This window comes from Pseudopodoces humilis, chromosome 14 (assembly GCF_049639895.1).
Source record: "Pseudopodoces humilis isolate 2021_Gansu_Grassland_sample_001 chromosome 14, ASM4963989v1, whole genome shotgun sequence".
Lineage (NCBI taxonomy): Eukaryota > Metazoa > Chordata > Aves > Passeriformes > Paridae > Pseudopodoces > Pseudopodoces humilis.
The window spans coordinates 15,408,385-15,430,210 of record NC_142213.1 but is presented as its reverse complement, the minus strand read 5'-3'; positions in this window follow the sequence as shown (position 1 = coordinate 15,430,210).

Below are 21,826 nucleotides of genomic sequence, written 5' to 3'. Positions count from 1 at the left end.
GGATTAAACACTGCTACATGGCTAATTTACTGCCTTACAACATAAAAAGCAAAGCTTGGAGAGAAAGGCCTCATGTATGAGGCTGCATAAAGCAGAGCAATAGTATCATGTAGTGGTACTTAATAATGGCACTGGCATTTTGTTAGCATCTCTACAAGAAAAAAATTGTTCTAAGAGAAGGATAATCTACAGTCAAATCTGATTGAAGTCAGAAGAAACATTGGCTGATTTCTTTGAAAGATGCCCGTCTGTCCCTGAATTTGACTGTACACAATACATCCTGCAACAACGAGTCAGATTGTCAAGGCCAGAACCAGGTGCCTATGTTACTTGTATCCTTCTACATCAGTCATACTGTAGGGAGCAGACAATTAATTCTGGAGCAAAATTGAAAGTCAGAGGCAGAGTGTGAAAGAACAGAATGACAATAATAAAGTGCCCCTGCCTCACATTAATCTCCCTCACTTCAGGGCTGTCAGAGGCGGCCTGGCGGTGACTAATGCCAAGCTTTGCATACAGTGGTCACAGACATGAGCAGCATGCTCCCTTTACAGCATCCGCGATTCGCTTTGTTGAGTTTCTGACTCCTGCGGAATCATTGAGAAAACATCGCCGCTGGTCAGAGGGAGCAGGACCAAGTTCCTTCATCATACACCTATTGATCGATGGGCAGCATTCCCGGGCCTGGCTTAAAAAGGAGGGAGAGGGAGAAAAAAAAAAAAAAGGAAAAAAAAAAATGGAAGAAAAAGAAGAAAGGAATCCTGACAAATGCAGGGAGATTAAACTAACTTTTTGAAGGGATGAGCTCAGCAGAAAAGGGTTAATAAGTTTGTCTTTGGGTAAGCGCGTATAACGCGCAAGTCCAAGCATCAAGACAAAATGATCTTATGCCTCTATAGACACACTAATCCATTAACATTGCAAAAGACTTTGATGCACATTTGGGAATTGTGTTGCATTGATTTTATTGTCATCTTTTTGCACAAATAGTAAATAGGGTAACATTTAAGGAACAGTGTAATTATTCCCAAAAAGCAAGACATCAATGTAAAGTTTATTGTTGTAGACCAGACATTTTGACAGGAATACTGTAATATCCCAGAGGTGTCACTAGGTTACTGAAAAGGTTAAAAATTGGTGCATTGTGTCGGAGAAGAAAGGCAGTAACAACAAACAGCATTCAAAAAATCACAGGCACTTCTGTAAGAAAGTGGAAATGTGTCATGTAACAACACACAGCTTCTGTAAGTGGATTGCTGCACTGAGGAAGAAAGTGAAACACACCTAATGAAAATGCTTTCCTCCACTGCCAGCATTTCAAGGCTCGCTCTCATTATTGAGGTTGCAAAAACAACTTTCCTCTCAGGTTCCTCCTTTTATTGTATCCAAACCCCACACATGCTGCATTGTGGAGTTTGAAAGGGCTGTGCCTGAAAATTTCACTTCTCTTCTCTGGTAGTCATGGGAGAAAATTCCCACTCAAGACTTTATTTCCCAAACTCTTCTGTTTTTCCCCTACTAGCCATGTATCCTAAATCAGGAGGACAATAGTATTTTTTATAGAGTGCTATTTGACAGGGGGAAAAGTACTTTCTGTCTTGTGTTATAGTTGACCAGCAGAGCAGCATTCATTAGAATCTGAATGAGAAGAGAGAAGGGGATATATGGCAATTTATGGTATGTAACCAAGAGCAACATGTTTTATGTTTAAGTATATTGTTGTTTAGCATTCTAGAGGACTAGGAAAGAGGCACATAGGTCCCCTTGTATACTGAGTATAGTATGTCATTGGATCAGGATTAAAATGTATTTACAGTGACATTTTGAGCCTTGTACAATGTCAAGAACTGCAGGCTTTGATTTCTTTTTCTAAGCAAATTTATTTCCATTATTAGCTCCCAAATCCTAGTTCTGACTTAGAACATTTTCTTAGGATTTCCAACAGTTTTTTCAAGCTACTCAACTAGATGTGCAATTGTGTTTACTTCAAGAAGGAAATAGGAAGTGTAGAAAATGTCTGTCATTGAGGCATCAGTATGGTTTGAATTTGGGAACTTAAATACAACTCCAGTGCTTGTTTGTGCCAAGGGAGGAAGTCTGCTATCTGGCAGCAGTGACTTTTACCCTGCACTTGGATTAGCCCTTTCATGCACTGCAAAACATATTTTACAAGCATTATACAAAAGCATAAGATGAAACATGCATATGGTATGTGCCAGACATTTCCAAGAGTACTGATATGAATGCACTTAACAGCATGTCAGTCCCTCACCTTTGCGCTCCATTTCCATGTTATTCTAAATTCTAGGGGTTTTAAACCCAAAGCAATTTAGTGCAGAGGTGGTAGTTTGGAGGCTGGTGAACCCACCTTTCATTTATGCAGTCCTTGGAGGTTGCCATTCAGGCTCCTGCTGGCAGAAAGGAGCCTTCAGTTTCACACACACAATGCCCCTTCCCCTTCCCCTTCCCCTTCCCCTTCCCCTTCCCCTTCCCCTTCCCCTTCCCCTTCCCCTTCCCCTTCCCCTTCCCCTTCCCCTTCCCCTTCCCCTTCCCCTTCCCCTTCCCCTTCCCCTTCCCCTTCCCCTTCCCCTTCCCCTTCCCCTTCCCCTTCCCCTTCCCCTTCCCCTTCCCCTTCCCCTTCCCCTTCCCCTTCCCCTTCCCCTTCCCCTTCCCCTTCCCCTTCCCCTTCCCCTTCCCCTTCCCCTTCCCCTTCCCCTTCCCCTTCCCCTTCCCCTGTCTGCTCATGGATTGTCCTCTTCTCTGGCACCACAGGAATGAATGAAATCCCAGGGCTGATTTAAACTGCCACTAATATATGGGATTATGGCATTCCCTGCTTTATATCCATTGCCTTTGGAGTTTTTGAAATGAGGTGGGGATCTGTTTTCCAGAGCTCTCTGAGGTGTGTATGTAGCACGGTGGCTCTAGTAGCTCTTGGAGGAGTCACAGCCAGGAGCTGTCACTTGAAATGCACTGTTCTAAAGTTTTGAATAAATAATTGGTGTGTGAATCCTGCATCCTCAGCTGACCTAGATGTGGTAGATCTAATTATGTCAAGGCTGAACACTTTTTGCTGCTTTTTTTTTTCTTTTTTTATTCCCCCCCCCCCAATACATTTATTCTATTTCTTTTTCATTGACCAGGGCAAAAAAAGTTATTTCCCCATGTTTTTGTTTACATTTTTATAGGCTTGTAAGGTGTCTGACCCTTACTCTTCTAACATAGGAAAATCTTGGTTTTATTTTACAGAAACTATGAACAGCTCATGTATAAATGGAAAAACAGGACTTCAGTTGTTCAAGAAAACCAGAATTGTTATACAGAAGACAATGAATGAATCCTTTTTTCTGCCTGCTTGTAGAATATGCGAGCTCTGCTGACCTCAAATCACTCTCAGTTTAGGAAGCTGTGAAAAACTCTTCCTAAACTTCCCACTGAAGCTGTGGAATGATATTGCAGAATGATACAGAGCTCTTTTGGCTACTGATGGGGCATACTGCTGATTTCAAGTCCATGAAATCTGGAGAGAATTCAGGGCACACAGACTGGCTTTCCTTCAGCCAAGATGAAAAAGCCTGAATTCAGTTCTCCAGATTGGAAGATTAAGAGGTGCTTAGCTGCCCAGATTGCATCCCCACTTCCATGCACAAAATTGGCCCTTACTATATTTATATCATTTTGCAACAGAGAGAAATTAATGCAGCCTCTAAAATATTGGCCATTAGGGATACATTTGAAGACAAGTTCTATAAAATTTGGGAAATTAACACATTTGCAAATAACTATGACATGTTAATAACCATAAAACAAACTCAGGAGAAGTTGTATTCCTTCAGTGAGTATTCTCACTTTGCCATTCGTGTCCAGATCATATGGGAACTATTTTGGTACAATCCGTAAAAAGCAGGAACACTTTTCCATAGTGGGAAAGTCCATAGCTGGGACATGGATGATGTTAATTTCATAAAGTGGTGTCTTCTCACAATGGCCTGTTCACTGTTAGGTTTCTGTGGCATTTTTTTTTCTTTCAGGGAAATGTGAGCCCCTTCACACATTACCAGCTTTCAAAGGAAAGCCAAAGCTTCCCTTTAGGTGTAATTAATATGTTATTATTGCTTGTGGTATGAATATGGGAGATGTCCTGTGATCTTAATGGAAACAGGGAGTTCTCTTAACTCTGTTTCAACCACTTGTAGCACTTTTCTCCTCAGGGCCTGTAATGTGCTTTGGCAGGCAGCAGTGACCACCACTATCCACTCTGTTGGACTTTGCTCTGATTACAGAGCAGTGAAGAATACAGAAAAAAACCCCTGAATTAATAAAAAAACTGATCAAATAAGGTGGCAGTTCTTAGAATAATTCAGGTGAAGGTGAGGTCACCTCAGTCAGTCTCCAGCTCAAGCTGCTCTGTCAGTGTTTATGGCTGTTCTTATTTCAGCACTCTAAAGTTCTGAACCTGGTTCTAACTCTACATTCACTGAAGCTGTGGGGACCTGGGTTCATCTTCATAGTGAGCACTTCTTAAATGTCTGTCCAATCTGCCTGTGAAGGTTGCATTCAATTCTCTGTAACCTTAAAAGAGTTTTTATTTGGTATAGATACAGCAAAGACAGACTTGTCTTCTCATTCAGCTCTGAAAGCTTTCGTTTTGTTTGACAACATTTTATACTGAGCTTGGCTCACTTTCTCACAAGGAGAAAGTATGCAAACTTTACATAGAAGTGGGCAGAAAATTTGGCTACATTTGTTTGCTATAGCAAACACCAACTCACAGAGAAGCAAACATTGTACTGATTTTGTTGAAACTTGAAGAAAACATGTCTGGTGCCCAGTATGGAATTTTGGATCAAAATGACAAAGGAAAATGCAAAAGCAACTGCAGTTTTACACCAGAGTATTTATATAGATGCACAGAGTATTTATAGGGATGTTGCCTATTTTGATTTTTCATCTTGTTTTATTTTATACTCCCACCATCTTTCTCTCAGCTCTATGAATTAGGCTTTCTCCTTTCTCCAGGTGCAATATTTTTGAAATTTCAAATTTTTTGTGGCTTAGAACTAAAAAAAAACAACTCATCATTTCCATCTGTACCACATCTAGATATGAAACCTCATCTTTCATGGGCAGAAATCCTGCTTCCAGAGAAGCAGCATGTGGCTATGCCCATTTGATGACCATGTGCCATCCCTGGAATACTGGAGGAGACTGCTCAGAACATTTTGTGCCACTCTGGAGTGAATTCCACAGGCCAGGCCCTGCACTGACACATTTCCATCCATCCCCTGCAATGCATGTGGCAGCAGTATTCCATCTGTTTCTAATGAGGCATAGCGGGGGAGGAAATCTTATGCATAAACATCTCCCACATCACTTATGATTCCACTGAAGAACATCTCTGCAACAGTATTTGTTTGTGAGGAAGATTTTTAGCTATTTGTTTATTTTAATACCTATGGATGTCAAACAGAAGAGATTAGCCAGTTCCTGAACCTGGAAAATTCCTTGGCTGAATTTTTTCCTGTATTTTGAGAGCCAATTCCAGCACAAATTCTTGTTGTAAAGGTCTTGTCTATATTCTCCAAAGAATAGATAATAATTTTGTATGTACCTATTCTATTTTAGGGGTGAGGCAGTTGTAGCTAGATTTAGCTCTAAACAAAGAGCAAGCTGTTCTTTATTTAACTCCAGTTATAAACAAGTTATAGCAAAACATAAATGGAGGGGAAACAAAAGAACAAAAACTACCACTTTGCATAGGCATTCTTTTAAAATGTACATTTCTTTGTATGGAAGAGCACTGCAGTGTTTTTTTAGAGGCAAATAGTTTGCTGTGATGTGTATGAAATAGAATTTTGATAGACAGAATAAGCTGCAATCCAGTTCTAAACTATAGATTTTCAAGCAGATTGATGCAACAAATTGTTAGCAAATAGCAGTTTGCAATTTGATGCTAATTAGACATAAGGCAAATATGTGCCATGACAAATTAGCAGCAAACCATACTGAAAAGGATTAGCAAGAGCTGGCACAGAGACTGCTCGATTTTGCATACTTCCTTGTCTTAGTCTAGGAGGTCTGAGCCAGTTTTCCTTCTCTGTAAATAAGAAACCAGAGCAGAGATCACAGGCATGCTAGAATGCCTTTAATTGCATATTTGAAATGTTTTAACTCTCTCTTAATCCCATGGAGGCTTTTCTCCATACCACCAGCTTTATTATCCTGGGAGATGATCAAGTACTTTATCCATTTAATATTATAACTAAATACATTATGAGGTAAGTAACTCACGGGGTTATTTACTTTAGCAAGTCTATTGTACTTATAGATTTAAGAAAAAGCCCCATTCTTATTCAAAACACCTTTGCTTAACTTCCTGCAAATGTGTTTTTCAGCGGATTTAATTATTCATTTCATTAATAAATTAATTTTTGCTAGAGGATTATCACATTTCTTTATTGATGTGCACAATGCCATTGTAGTAGTTAGTGTAGATCAAACTTATCACCATATCCAGATGAGATAATGCAGTTGTGTTTTCAAGCTAGAGAGAAGCAGGAGGTAATTTTTCAGCCAGTTCTTCAGACCTAAGCCTGAATACCAACACAGCTGTAAGTATGACTTCAGAACTAAAGCAAAAAGCGCTCTTGCATCTTTGAAGGGTGACACAATTTCATTAGGATCAAGAATGCTAAACAAAAACCACGGTAAAAATACCTGTTTGTTAAATTTAAACAGTTTATTCTTTCTTCATGTGGCTGTTTGTTTGTTTAGTATTTAAAATTAAGAGTTTCCGAGGCAAGTCATCACATTCCCCAAGCTTTCTACTCATATTTGCTGGTGTGTGCTTCGGTTTGGATATGTAAAATGACATGTTTATACTTCAAGGAATCTTGGGTAGATCAGAGGTTCTTAAATACAGTTTCTCTTTCAAATCTGACTTTCTAGGGCATACAAGACATTTAACTCACTAGACTGATGGTTGTTGTCTAAAATTATATGTATATATTACATTCCCAACATTCCTATGTCTAAATATGGATCAAAAAGATTGTTAGAAATAGTTCAAAGGTGCTAAAACATTATGTAGTTAGATATGAACACACATTTCAGTTACCAAAATAAATGAAGTGGGAGAATAAAAGGATATTATGCACAAAAGACTGTTCTTTCATAAGTCTTAGAGAGAATTCCTCAGACAATTTAAACCACGATCAGTAACAAGTTTTGCCACAGCACTGTCTTCCCACATAAGCAGTATGATAACACACTATCAAGGATTTACAAAAAGGTGATGAAAGTAGTTGTGCTGTTTAAAAAGAAAAAAGTGAAAACTCCAGGCTTTCCCTGTAATTTCTCATATTATTCACATGAAAGGCACTGTCCTGTGAAAGCTTCTGTGTGCACTGAGGCCTGGAAAATGTGTTTCCAGTATTGCCAGGCTGTCTCACTGGGTGTTTGCCTGCTCCCTTTTGCCAGAATTTTTGCCCACTTGCCACACCACAGCAGAAATTTGGGCAATGATCTTTATGCCGGTGCAAAATCTTAGAAAAGTGAATTGATTGCCCTCTGGGCAGAGAGCTTAATTTCCTTTTTGCTGTTCCTGCACGGACTCGTGGTGAATTCTTGGTGGGCAGTTATTTGCCTGTATTGAAAGAGTGCAGGAAGCCACCAGCAGGCAAACACAGACTGAAAATTGTAACACTTAAAAGGGATGTTGTTAAGAATTTTAGGATTATATGCAATGTAAAAATGGTTGTAATTTCCAAAGGGCAATTCTTTTCTACTCAAGCCTTTTCACATGGTATCTTCCCTCAAAAAAGCATCACAATTTTTCTGCCTGTAATGTTTCTCCCAAACACCCCCACTGCTCAGTTCAATGACAGCTTTCCTGGCAGTGCCTAAGCAGATTTTACATTTTCCTGTAGATGCAGTGTCAGCCCAGATCCTGCCTGAGAGCTTTGCTCCTGGCTGCTGTGGCAGATCTTTGTGCTGGAGAACAGATGTTCTACACGGTGCAGGGAGTCTGGGTCAGGCAGCAGCACTTGGAGCATGTTGGATGTTGGGAATCTCCTCTCAGGCACCTCCCAGTTCCAGGCCTTAGCACCAGCTGTAAGTAGGGTGTTGCCTTTTTTTTTTTTTTGTGGGGGGATTGGGCTTGAATTTTCCTGTTCTGGTTTCTCCTACGTGGCTTTTGGGGAATAGAAAGCAGTTGTGAATTTTTTGAATGTAGATTTGTTTCTAAATGCGAAGAAAAAGATAAAAAATCATGGGGCAAGAAAAAAAAAATACTTGATGAAAATGAAACCTAAATAAATTTCTCAAGGTGCTAGAAAACAACATAAGCATCCAAAAAGCCCTCATAAAAAAGAAAGCAGTACTTTTGTGGGTTTGAGAAGGTTATTTCATCAGGCTTGGGAAAAGATAGCACATGTTAGGTTAGAGCAAATTCATCCTGATAAAGCACGCATATTTTCTGACAAATGTATTATCTCTTTAGATCATGGGATTAATAAGATACATTGTTCCAAGGAAAATATGTGCACTCATGGAGAACCTTATTGACATTGCTGCAGAGAGGTGAGTTCAAAAGGCCAGATATTAAAAACAGTTCTTTTAGGCTGTGAAGACAAATTTTTTACTTGAAACCATGTAAGTTTGCATTTGGATCACTTATAGTGCGTGACTGTACACTTACCTAAGTTATGTGCACATTTACTTGTGTAAAGATACATAAACATGAAAAATGCAGATGTACTGTAAATTTGACTCCCAAAGTGCTGTTTGTTTCTGTTGCACCTGGGGATGAGAAGCAGAGGATGGCTGTGGCTGGAAGGGATCTCTGAAGATCACCTGGAGCAGGTGACACAGCACCATGTCCAGGTGGGCTTGGGATGTCTCTAGAGAGGGGGACTCCACAAACTCCCTGAGCTGCTGTTCCAGTGCTCTCTCAGCCTCAAAGTGAATGCTGATGTGTGCTTAACTGAGTTAAGAATAACTTTGACAGTTTTACTCTAAAAAGTTACTCTAAAAAGTACTCATTCAAGTTATCCTTATCGATATTATTAGTATTTACAATGGAGATAGTATGATGGACTCTGACATTTCTCCCAGACACTGAAATATTTAGGGATGTCTGGGGATTCTGGAATGCTCATAATAATCATGAAACCATTATTGTCTTTATCTGCAAATCCAAAATTAATCAATGAATAAAATCAGGAGAATCTTTTAAAAAATAAAATATTATCCTGCTGTAGTTTGTAGTTTCTTTCTTTTATCTGTTTAAGATGCTTGAATTCACTTTGTTAGTAAATTTCTCTTGACAAGCACACCTATTTATTATTACTAAGCATCCTTTTTAGGAATGTCTGGAATGACACATGTATTGTTTTAAATAAGATCATAGAGTTAATTTTTAACCACACATGCAATGCAGTAAGAATAGAGTGAACAAAATATAATTAATAGTTTTATGCCATTCGTCGGGATAATTTTATTTGCTGCCAGCATATGCCAAATGCAAAAACATTTTAACTTCAATTAAATTTTTAAACAAGATTAAACCTGTTGTCATTGAAATCATAAAACATATATACTCCTAGGTATTGTGTGCATTCCTGAATATTTGCATGTCTTCAAGCAAGGAAATGTCACTGGGACAGCAGAGGTGTGTGAGAACTTCACCACTCTGCAAAGGAGAAGGTAATAGCTGTTTCTGCATTCCCCCACTTACAGTGACACAGCTTCCCTCTGGCCCAAATATACATTTCATTCTCCTCTGGAAAAGACAGTGAAAGAAATAGCACTGCATCTATATTTTGTGTTTTACAGAGAAATTATGATACCACAGCCACAGTATACTAGGTGCATGAAGAAACTATTTTATACTACTCTGTGAATGTGTTGTTGGGTTTTCCCCCCCCTTGCTTAGGGCTTGTTTATTATTATTTTTTAATTTTTAATTTTTTTTTAATAAAATAATTGCATCATGTCTCACAATATCTGTATTATTGCCGTCTCACTCGATAGGATCCTATCACTGCCAGGGACCCAGCTGTCTTGCTGAGTTACTGTCACAGCAAAGGATATTTTAAACACCAGAGACCTGTTTCATCCTGAATTTGTGACTTGTCAAAGTTTGAGTTTGGGTACCAGTGTCACCTCAGCAATCTGAAACCAAGAGCATGACCTAGAAGAAATCAAATACTACATATTGTCTTAAACTCCTGTTTAGTAAAAACACTTTAGTGCTTATTTAACTTTAAACATGCCTGAACCATATTAATTCCTTATTAATTGCTGATCTGTTAATTTTAGTGGATTTATTAAATTGAAGAGTGAAGAAATGAAGAACCCCCATAGGATGATAGGACTAAGGAAGATCCATACTGAATAACTGAACTAGTTCCCCTAAGGGCTCACAGTTTACTCTGGCACACACCAACATGCAGATTTCCTGCCTAGTGTACTGCAGTGCATGGGGAAAATCCCAGATTATTTGCTACCAAGCTGGTACCTTTGATACTGTGCAGAAGCATCTGAAAACAATTAATGCCCTGAATGAGGCCCCCACTAACGAGGCTGTCAGTGTCAACCTTCACCATGCTCCACCAAGAAATGGTGCTGATAACGCTACCAAAGGTTATGATGTTACTGAAGGTTTGGAACCCTCAGTTTTGTGTTCTGCTCCTTTGCCTACATTGCTTAATTCTGAAACTGATGGCTGGATAAGCAGCAGATGGTAGAGACTTCTGCAAATGAATGGTATTTTTAAATTAACTTAAATACACTGTATGGGACTGAGCCATAGAGCAGCATTGTAAATCAGAGCTATGCGCTTGCAGATATGCAGTGAGGACTGCAACTTCCAGTTTTCTAGCTGCCAATTTAGCTAGAAAATTCTGAAGCAGATCAGAAACTTCATCAGTTTGTGTTTTTAGCAGAAATGGGGGGAAAAGATAACTGATTTTAAAACACCAGCAGCAATAATAACAATTAAAAAGTACTTATAAGAGGGCACTTATAATAGGAATGGGGACATTATCATAAATTATACCTCTCATGCTACTAAAAATATTTGTATTTGCTGAGGAAAGGGCAGTTCCAGAAAAAAAACAGCTTAATGAATTGCATTTGGACACTTGGGAAAATAACAGAGAATGCAGAACTGGCCAGTGTTCATCACAGGTACAAGTTAACAGGGCTCCCAGAGACTCAGGATTAGCAGTGACGTAGTCAGTATATTTATTGGATTTATTTGTATTGTAAAGACTCAAATGAAGATGTCTATGAAATGCAAAATAAAAGGCAAAAAATATACATGACATCAGTTTTTGCTTAGTCAAGTCCATAGCAACCTCTGAGGAATTCTGGAGATCTGATTCTGATTTAGGCAATTAGGGAGCAGAAATCCAGATATACTCAGTTTTGACAAATGTCCTACAATGTAAATTTTGTAGAATTATTTGCAGTATTCATAACCATTGATTGAATTTTAAATCAGCTACAATGACTCGATAGAAAGAACTTCAGTGAAATTCAGATCCCACTGAAGTCTCTGGGAGTTTTGCTTTTTCTTTCAGTGGGGATAGAGTTTCCCCATGATCATCATTACTGCAGACAGCTCAATAGAGAAGGTTGCTCTGTTCACAGCGGTGGTCTGAGCAGCCAGCAAAATGGTTGGGTGAATAAAGAATGGGTTGGAAAATAATACTGCAAATATTATGATACCTATCAGTGATATCCTCTTGCCTTGAATACACTGCTGAATTCATACTTTCCTGCTTGAAAATATACACCATAAACAGAAAGGGTAAAGCAGTAGTCATAGTGTCCAGAAGCATAGAGAATTTTATGTGCAAAGAGTAAAAATAGGGGAGCTTATGTTAATGATAAGAAGATAAGTTTTTGTAGGAAAGAAATGATTTACACAAGGTAAATCTGATTTCTTTATTGGCTTTGTCCCATACTGCAGAGGGAGAAGTGTGCCAACATGTTGCAAATTGATAAGGAGGAGGTTTTGGTGGTATGCAGGATAGGACTTAAAGCTGAAGGAAGTCTGAGTGAAAAGTGTGGCAGGATTAGAAAACAAAATAAAAATGGATATCCATGTAAGGCAGTTCTCAGAGATGCAGTGAAATAAAGTAGGAAAGTACAAGCTAATACTTATCCTTTGACAAAATTTTTCTGTCTCCCTTTGGGTTAGCGATGATTTTGTTGGTTTTTTTTCAGAAATCCTGGAACCTGTTTGCTACAGGCAATGGGGTGGGATGCTGAATTAGGTCACTGACTCGTGTGATTTGTGTAACTTCTCCCTCCAGAGCCTGGGGCTGTCATGGGGGTGCAGTTTAGGGGAGGGAGACAGGCTGCTCAGAGTCCCAGAGTGTCACAGGCTGGCTCTGCTCTCCAGAGCTAAACAGCTCTGTGGAAATCTTGTGCTGAATGAAGATTCTCTTCTCCCCATCAGAGCTCAGAGAATCTTTAGCCTTTGATGGAAAGTAGGATTTACACTTACATACTCATCTTTTGTCTTGGGACAGTGAATGAAGTCCCAAAGTAAAGACTACAGACTCTTCTGGTAGATAACTTCAGTCTCTAAATATCCTATTTTAGCTTTTCAAGTAAAACACATTCTGATTTGGTGAATGCTTGTGTCACACAATGTAGTAGGAGTGGGTTCATAGCATCCAGATGTTGTCAATATGCAGGTTTGCTGTCTTTTAAATTTTTTTCAACAAGAATTTCTTTTTTCTAAGTCATTATTTTTATGCTAAAGTACAGTTTTGTATAAAAACCAGTAGAAACAACTTAGAATAGCTAGAAATGCTTAATGATTAGGGTGGTGCACAGCTGAAGCATTACCAGTGGAGTTGCTTGCTCACTGATTTGTTGCCAGGTAGCGAGCCAATTAGCAGTGCTGGTTATTATTTAGTTTTCATGCTATATATCACTAAAATTGTGCTGTTGATTTATCATTTATGTTGCTGTATTGTCAGCATAATTTATTCAGATCATGCTGAGATACCTGGGAAATTAAGTAATAAAGAGAATGGCATGGAATGTGTCTGTATTCAGAGATATTTACTTTGCTTTTAATGAGAATGCATGTTCAGGTAAAACATAGATCATTTAGATATTAAATTGTTTTTTAAATAAACCTGTTAAAAGTTTGTACCTTGGATTTTCTATACATAAAAAGGCTTGGTTTCGTTTCTTCTCTGAATTTTACCACTAAATAAGAAACTTTTAGCATATTAGGTTGAATAGCAGACCAGCTAATTGTGCCAACTTAGTTGATTAATGATTTTCAGGAGGCTGTACTAGTTGAGATATTATTGAGGTATCCAGTGTTCTTTATGTATTTGATACTACTTCAATTTTTTTGGAAAATACAAACATATATTTTTTAGTGAAAATCCTTCTTAATTGCTTGAATTATTTTAAAAAAAAAGGAAGGAAAATTGAAAGCCAGTATTTTACAATAAATAAAGATTTTGAATACATTCAACCAAAATTAGAAAAGTCCAATGCTTTGACTTTAGAAAGCTTTTTGTACATCTTTTCTTTAGCTGGGACTAGAACTTGTCAGAGGTCTTTGTATAGCTTCATCTTATTTCTTCCTCTTAATCATGTTATCTAGTTTTCAGAAAATCTTCTGACTGACAAATAGGTCTGTGTGTGGTCAGTAGCCTGGCTCTAGCCAGGAGTGCTTCTCTCCTGAGTGTTCCATACAGGAAGAAGTGCCTGGTGCTTCCAGTGGATGGAGGTACCTTTCCTTTATTACAATGGTGAAAATTAACTTCCAAATGAGGCAATGAAAGCAAAGTGGAAGAGGATATTATTTTCCTTAAGCTGTTAAAACTCCCTTTTTCAGTTGCCTTTGCCTTTAGTTTCTGTTTTCAGTGATAGCTCTAACACACTGGTTGAACCACACAAAACTTTATACAGCAATCTTTTAAACAGCCCTATTGACTCCAGAACTTGAATTTTCTGCCAGTCTTGTGCCATGATTTTCAGTTTTCACAACATTGCTCCTTTGCAGTGACTATCTTGGGTATGGTCAGACCTGAGAATGAATAAACCCAAGGAGTAAATAAGTGTAAGTAATCTCTGAGCAGCCATCCAATTTCCTGTTTGCTAACTTATAGTTGATCATCTTTGCACATATGTGGTATGAAGGAATTTTCATGTGCCTTCAGGAATTGAGGGGGAGAAGTTTCTGTCAAAGGACAGAATCCTGCAAATGGTGGTTCTTAACTAAAGTATCTCTGATAATCCCCTGTATGAATTTTGATACAAGATTGAGGTCAGGTTGTAAAATGGCAAGAATGAAAAATGTCAAGTAAAAAATGACTACTGAGCCAGAAACCTCGCAGTGACAAGGCTCAGAAAAATTTGGATCAATCCTGTGTCCTTACAGTTAAAAAGTGTGAAGGGAAATTTAAATGATACTTGTCTTATTTCACTGCTTGTAGTAGGAGACACTTTTACTCTTCTGCAGTCTTGTATAGCAGAAGCACAGCACTTGCTGTAAGTAGGTGTAAAAGCATTTTCAGAGGCTGAAATCATGGGGGGTACCGTGGTTTATGAGTTAAATTGTCTTAAAAGATACAAGGTATGTGCATTCACCTGGATTATCTAGAGGCTAAATAACTTTGTAAATTAAGAACCAGCAGACCTCTAGTGAAATGTTTATTGTATTACTAAGTAAGGATACTTCATTTACTTATTTTGACAACCACAGGTTAGTTTCAGTTGGAAGTTACTAATGAAATATGAATGCACTTAAGTCATATTTTATGAAAATATTGAAATCTGAACTTGAGACAGGCAGAGCAGTGCACAATAAAACATTGTGAGCCTGTGTGTCTGTGTGCAGGGGATGGAAAAACTCCTTTATTTTTGCCATAAGATGTGTGAGTCAGCTGGGAGTAAGTGGCACTCCACTCTGCAGGTTTACTGGGTGTCTGCTATGAGGATTTCAGGAGGACAGGAGGTTTTCTGCTTTCCACATTTCTCCTGAAACCTCTGCATGTCATTACACAGCTGAAACAGAATACAGGATGGGCTGTAGGAAGATGTAGCATTATTCCATCTGTGAGAGAAAAAAAAAGACACTTAACTTGCTCTTAGCTGTGTTATTTGAGATTCACAGGATCTCTCCTCACTTGAATGATAAATGTCAAATTCCCACAGAATCCACCCCTTATTCTCTTTAAATATAATGGCAAACATTTGTCTGAGGTAGTTGTGGTTTTTGTATTTTAATGTTATAATATTGATGAAATTCAAGTGCTTTATTTTAATGCTATTTACCACAAAAGTCAATTGCTTAATCAAAAGCTGATTCCTTTAGGCAGAAAATTTGCTTCCCCAAATTCCAGACGTTTTAGTGTTTATTCTTTTGAACTTGGATAACACATGTTCTACGTCTTAAGCTTCCCTAGTCTGTCTCAGGATTTCATTAACTGAGCTGAAATATCAGCATGTTTCTGAATTTGTGTGCCCCTCTGTGCTGCTTCCATTACCAAGCAATATCATATTGCTCCCAATTTTCTCAGCTGCCATGGACAGTCAGAATGCACCTTGGAGTGTCACTGGCACTGATGGACATCTTTTCAGTGACTCTAGATGGACCATATCTGACATTCAGCTAAGATGGTCCTGTGTCTTTAAAAAGGGCTTAATACCCTTTGGAATTATGAAATCAAATTAGCAGTTGACAGAATGTATCGTGTTCAACTTTTGCCAGTTTCATCTTGGCTTTCCTCTCCATGAAAAGCCAGTTCTGAACAGAACAGATCTTTTGCAGTCATACACTCTGACTTCTTGATGAGTTGATTTATATTAAATCTGGGTTGTTTGCCCAAATTTTCTGTACTGTGTCAGGAGATAGGATAAAAGAAAAGAAAATACTTAGAAATATCCAATTGCCTTTTAATCCTCTTGTTTCCTTTTAATAGTATTTTCTTTGAGTAGTTCTTGACACATGAGTTTTAGTGACTTTATTCTCCTGATCCATGTTACATTAAGCCTACAGATTCTGGTGAGAAATACCCATTTTGAATGTAAGAGTCCAACCAGAAGTTTATTTTGTGTTGAAATAAGAACTACTAAGGAGGTCATCAGAGCAAATGCACGAAGGAGAATTCTCTTTTTATAAGCAGATTTGAGAAAGAGAGGTGTCAGGTAGGATTCATGAGAGAGATGAAGATGAGAAGAAGAAATTTAAAAAGGGAGTTTGCAGATTACAGAAGAGAGCAGATAGGTTGATAAAGATAAATTTCTTCAGGTGATCATGGCTTTCCTGTGATTTACAGCGTTTTTCAGAATTCAAAACAAAACTTGTGCTGACTCGTGGCTGTCAATATCAAGACATATCATGAATCCAAACCAGAAAGGTTTATGAAGCTCTGGTACAAAGCAGAACTTTAGCATGTCCCATCCCCGCCTATCCTCCCTCCCCATTCTGAATATGTCTAGAGAATTAAAAAAGTTTCAAGTTAAATCATTATTTTATACGAGATCACATAATGAAGTCAAAGCTGGAGGAGAATTTATCCTGTCCCTGACTTCTTTTCCTTTACCAGGATGATTCAGGCCTGGATTTCTTGAACAAGACAGAACAGTAGTTCATGCCTCCTCTTTATGCTCCCTGTACTGCTGGCTCACACTTTCCTGTGCAAAATCCTTCCCTTGGATGTACATCCAGGACAACGTGTGCTGTACTAAAGCAGATCTGTTTAGCTGAGGATGAAATCTTAGGTCAAGAAGTCTTAGGAGAGAAGAAATCTCATATTTCACTCTATAGTTTCTCAGGGGAAAAAAAAAGTTGGCATTAAATACTGCTCTCTAGTTTATTTTATTACTTCCATTGCCTTCTACTCTTTCCTTTTCTTTTTTGACAAGTGTGAAACAAAAGTCAGACTGAGTTTTAGGAGCAACTCAGGCATATCTGGCTCAGTTGCCAAATTCTAATGTACTTAGCTGCTCAGTGACCAAAAGCCTTGTTGATATGCAGTAGTCTGAACTCTTCTCTCAGAAGCTCACAGAGCTCTAATTTAAAATCATTATCTGCTGGATCTGTGGAGATCGGTGGTGGGGTTGTCCCAGTGTTTTCATGGTGGGTCTTAATGGTTCTCTGAGGGTAAATGTCAGAAAAAGGTGAAACATCTGCTTAAAATTACAACTCTCAACCAGCTTGTTATCTTATTATCTTAGTCACTTATTATCTAAACCATTTGTATTTGCAGTACTCTGGAAATACTGAAAAGCACAGTAAATGAAGGGTTAAATTAGGAAACAGTGTATTATTTTGTGTACTGTACCAGGTAGATTTATCTCTTTATCATTTTGTTCTCATTCCAAGATGAAGTGGAAACTGGGAAAAGAAAGATTAATGGTCACCAGGCAGGGACACAGGGATTGGAGTGATGCTGCATGTGTTACGTAGGTCCCAATTATTTCATTCGATAGTAGGATTTAGTTGTATGCACCTGCATTTTGGAGAAGTTTTCAATTTGTCATTTGTTGTGGCAAGGTGAAAGTTGCTCATTTAGATCAACTCAAATCTTCTTTATCTGGATAATTCTGCTTCCTGTTTGATTTCCAAAGAGAAAGCAGAGGTTTTCTTTGAAGACGATGTTAGTTGTACCCAGTGATTTTGCATTATTCTGTGGGGCAGTTTTTTACCATACTTGAAGGAAAACCAGGGTAGAGGTGTGGAGATCTTGCCTTCATTAACTTGCCTTTTCTGGGAGCTCTGATTATCCTGATTTTGATTTTAATTGTGACTCTTTGCTGCACAATCCAGTTGCTTCTCAGTTCACTGTTAGTCCTTCTCACAGAGAATGTAAAGGGCTGAGAAATGGGATTTTGTCACCATTCATTAAAATCCTTATCCTATCCTTCAGCTTCTTTAGAAACATGCTTCCCTTAAGTCTCCTGGTTGTAAGAAAATCACTACTAAAACAGTGCCTGCACTAGATTATTTCATTAGTGCTGCTGGATACTGCTACTGCTTAGCAGCCTCCTCCTTCACTGAGGATGGTCAAGCTATTTCCTTCTAAAACATGGTGAACATTTATCTGCTCTGTGCTTGGAGATGTAAACTGGTTTCCTCGAATAATTGAGAGCTATATGTTTGATAAGTAATTGCTGACCCACCCCCTTCCTAATTGTTGATTTGTCTTCTGGCTTTGTCAGCTCTGGAAGCCTTGTAACTCTGTTCTGCTTTCTTGTTAAGGATCAGAGTTAAATTAAAAAACCCCTGACATATGAATGATATTTCAGCTTAAAATGAAATAATTTAGCTTACATGGCTGCTAACCAGCTTCAGAAAGTAACAAACACAATGCTACCCTTCTGTTTCAAAAATCACATGCTAATCTGGAAATTTGGTCCCACAGGGTGAAGATCAAATGAACAATATTATCCTTCTGCACTCAGCCACACGTGCCCTGTGTACACAATCCGGGGGGAAGGTGCAAATAGACAGTATTTAGGATCTGTGAATTGTTAGCTTATTCTGCCGAGCAGGCTGATGTGCTCAGGGTATAAACAGATCAGTCTCCACTTGATCTTCTGCACCTCATGCTTTTTGACATCACCATGAATTCATATTGTGTTTTTATGGAAGCTGTAGAAAAGAAGTGGCACAGCTTTGGAAGCCTTGGCACAATTTTATTTTGCTTTGACTGTAATATTCTATTTTTTTCTGCACTGCTGTAGTTCTGGGGCTCCTTTTATCATTTTGCTATTTAAGCCACTCTTTTTGTTAAAGCATCAGTGGTCTTTTTATTTACCTGTGAAGGAGAAAATGACTGTGTTACCATGTGTGTTTGATTCTGCTACAGGGTCTCTCTCAAGTCTTGTCACCACAGAATATGGGAAAAGCCCTCAGAATAAGAGTCATCTTTAAATTCTGTGGGTTCTCCTAGCAAGTACCTGTGCTATAAAAACTGTTCCAGAAAGAGTTTAGTTTTTGTAGTTTTCTGTCTAAATGTATCCTTCAGGAAGAGTATCTCCACATCTCTTAATGGTGTGATAGCTTTCAAAAGTGTTGTTGTCTGAACCCTTGATTAAACAAAATGGTGCTGATTGCAGCCGGGTGGCTGAACGTGGACAGAAGTGGCTATTGCAGCCTGCTCACTAAGAAGTCATTTATCAAAGTTTTATCTGATTTCAGAGGCATTAGGTTTATCAGTCACAGTTTATAAATGGCATGTCATCAGCATCAAACCAGAGCAATGACTTGCTCAAGTGCTGCTGTAGAGCAAGTGTGAACATCCCTGCAGATTCACTGTCTCCTTACACTGGGAGCTATGGCATGCACCATATGGCAACCTTCAGCTTTTTCCTTAGTTCTGGAATTGTTTGGATGTTCTGGTGGTGGTCAGACTTTGATTTCTTCTTCTCACCCAACCAAAAAATGTTAATGGTTGAACTCTCGATGAGAAAGGCAAAGGCATTTGATGCAATGTGCAGAAATATGCAGTGGAATGTGTAGAAATAGACAACTGGAAAAGTTGAAGGTGTTGGAGCCAGCGGGTGATGAAACTATTTGACATTCAAGTGCAAAATGGAGGGAGTTTTATTAAAACTATACATCCATTTGAGCCTAAATTAGCCTTGGTGTTCTTTTAACCAGCCTAAGGAAAAAAAGTGCTAAACCCCAGCTAGACAGACACCCTGACTGCTCACTTGTTTTTTGGGGTATGTTTTAAAAATTTCAGCACTCAGTTCTGTATTTGCAAACTTAAGCTCCAAATTGTTTATTAATGGTGAGAAGATTGTTTCAGACCCTTGAAAGTCTTCTTTAAGTGATTGTGAAGGTAAATCTTATTGTCTGGGGAAATGACTTCTGCACAGCTATTTCTTTTATTGCTGTGCTGAATGTGAAGGCATTACTCACTTTAATAAATCCTACTGTATCTCTCAGTCTGTGTAGGCTGATATAAATATCTCCAGTTATGTCATATTACCACCTTTGTACAGCTAATGTTACATTCTTGATGACTGGTGGCTGATAAATGCAAAACCTCATTTGGTTTGTGAGTGATTGAATGCTAACACTGTTTAGATTTCTTAATATACTTGTATTAGCATGAATAAGTAATGAGCATGCCAGGCTTTTTTGAATATTTGATTGTATCTTTATAATGGATTTGTGTCTCTCTCTTTGTGCTAATGTCATTGTAACTTTGTTGGTGTCATAACTCCAAACCCTAGCAATCGATCTTTATCAGAATATCTTAAGTCAATTACCCTCTCATGGCCAAATTACTATGTCATAATACTTTTCTTATAAAAGTATTCTGCATATTGCATTTAGGATACAAATAGGTACTAATTCTATCTGCAGTATATTCCTCATTTCCTCATTGTGGCTTCTCTGAGCGTATCGACCCGTCCTGTCTGTATAAGCACATATATGCATCCATGAAACATTAAAGCTCCTAATTCTACTCTTTATTAATAGACTGCCTGACCCTTACTACTCAAATTCAGCCATCTCTCATGTGCCCTAGACTTCTGCTGCTTCTAAAGGAATTAAGCCCTAATGTTTGCTGTTTCTTGGAAATCATAATCCATCATTTTGGATAGTGACTATTGTAGGAAGAAAATATTAGTTTCCCAGAGACTTCTAGTTATTCCATTACCCTAAAAAGACTTGCACCTGCAGTGTAGAGGATTTTCTTCCATCATCTTGTGTCCTGTTTGCTGACTGACACATTTAACAAGTATTGGAAGGAAGGCTGTTAGCTTATCAGTGGTTCCCAAATATATATTGCTATTTCTATGACAACATACCTCAAGAGGAGACTACTGGACCAGACATGCTGGATTCTGGCATGGACTGAGGATTATCTGGCCATGTATTGTTCTGTCTCAGTGCTTCTGAATTTATGCTTCTGTTCTGAGGTCCCAAACAGTATTTTTGGTTATGGAAAGTTCAAGACACTGGTTCTTGAGAGACTTAAAACACTGCTGCTTCATGTCAGATGTAGGATCCATACTTCCACTGTTACTGAAAAGTGGAACACTGAAAAGTGGGGCTGAAACACCGCCCCAGCTGCTGTATTTAATTGCTGGGTTTTATCAGCAGAACCAGTGTCAGCTGGAATATGGGACTACCACATGTGGATCTGCCCCTGCTCTTTCCTTTAAAATCAGCAAACCAAAATGCTTCCCATTTTTTAAGCTATATTAATCAAAATACACTAATAATAATGTAAATCAAACTAACTCTGTAACAAGGCACAAACAGAACTGCTGAATGAGGGAAAAGCTCCACAAAATGGGATTAAAATAAATTGCTCTTGCCTGCCAGAGGCTGGTGAAGTGATAGTCCTCCTATTTTGCTTTTTAGTCCATTGGCTTAGTGGCTTCTGGATTAAACCAAACTTCACAGAGTCTCTCTGATTTCTAGAAAATGTCTTTTTTACTCATCTCCTCAGGTTTGATCCATGCTGTTGCCAGACACCTTATTTTATTTCTGGAACCTTCCAGACTGGCTTGTGCCCCCACTGTCCCCAGTACCCTCCTCTGGCTGTCGTTCCCATGGGCTGGCAGGGCAGACACTCAGCTCTCCAAGGGCAGGACAAGCTTCCTGCCTTGCTTCTGCACAGGCTTCAACCTGAGCACATAAAGCTTTGGGACCTGGCAGTCACACAGCCTTCCTTGGCTGCCCACCCACAGAACATCCCAAATGAGCTGTTTGCAGTCCTTGGATGGTAAATGGAGAGGAAACCTGTCATTGTCACAAACTGTCACCTTGCAGGATGGGCACAGCATCTTGATCTGCCTTGTGTCTCAAAAAAGA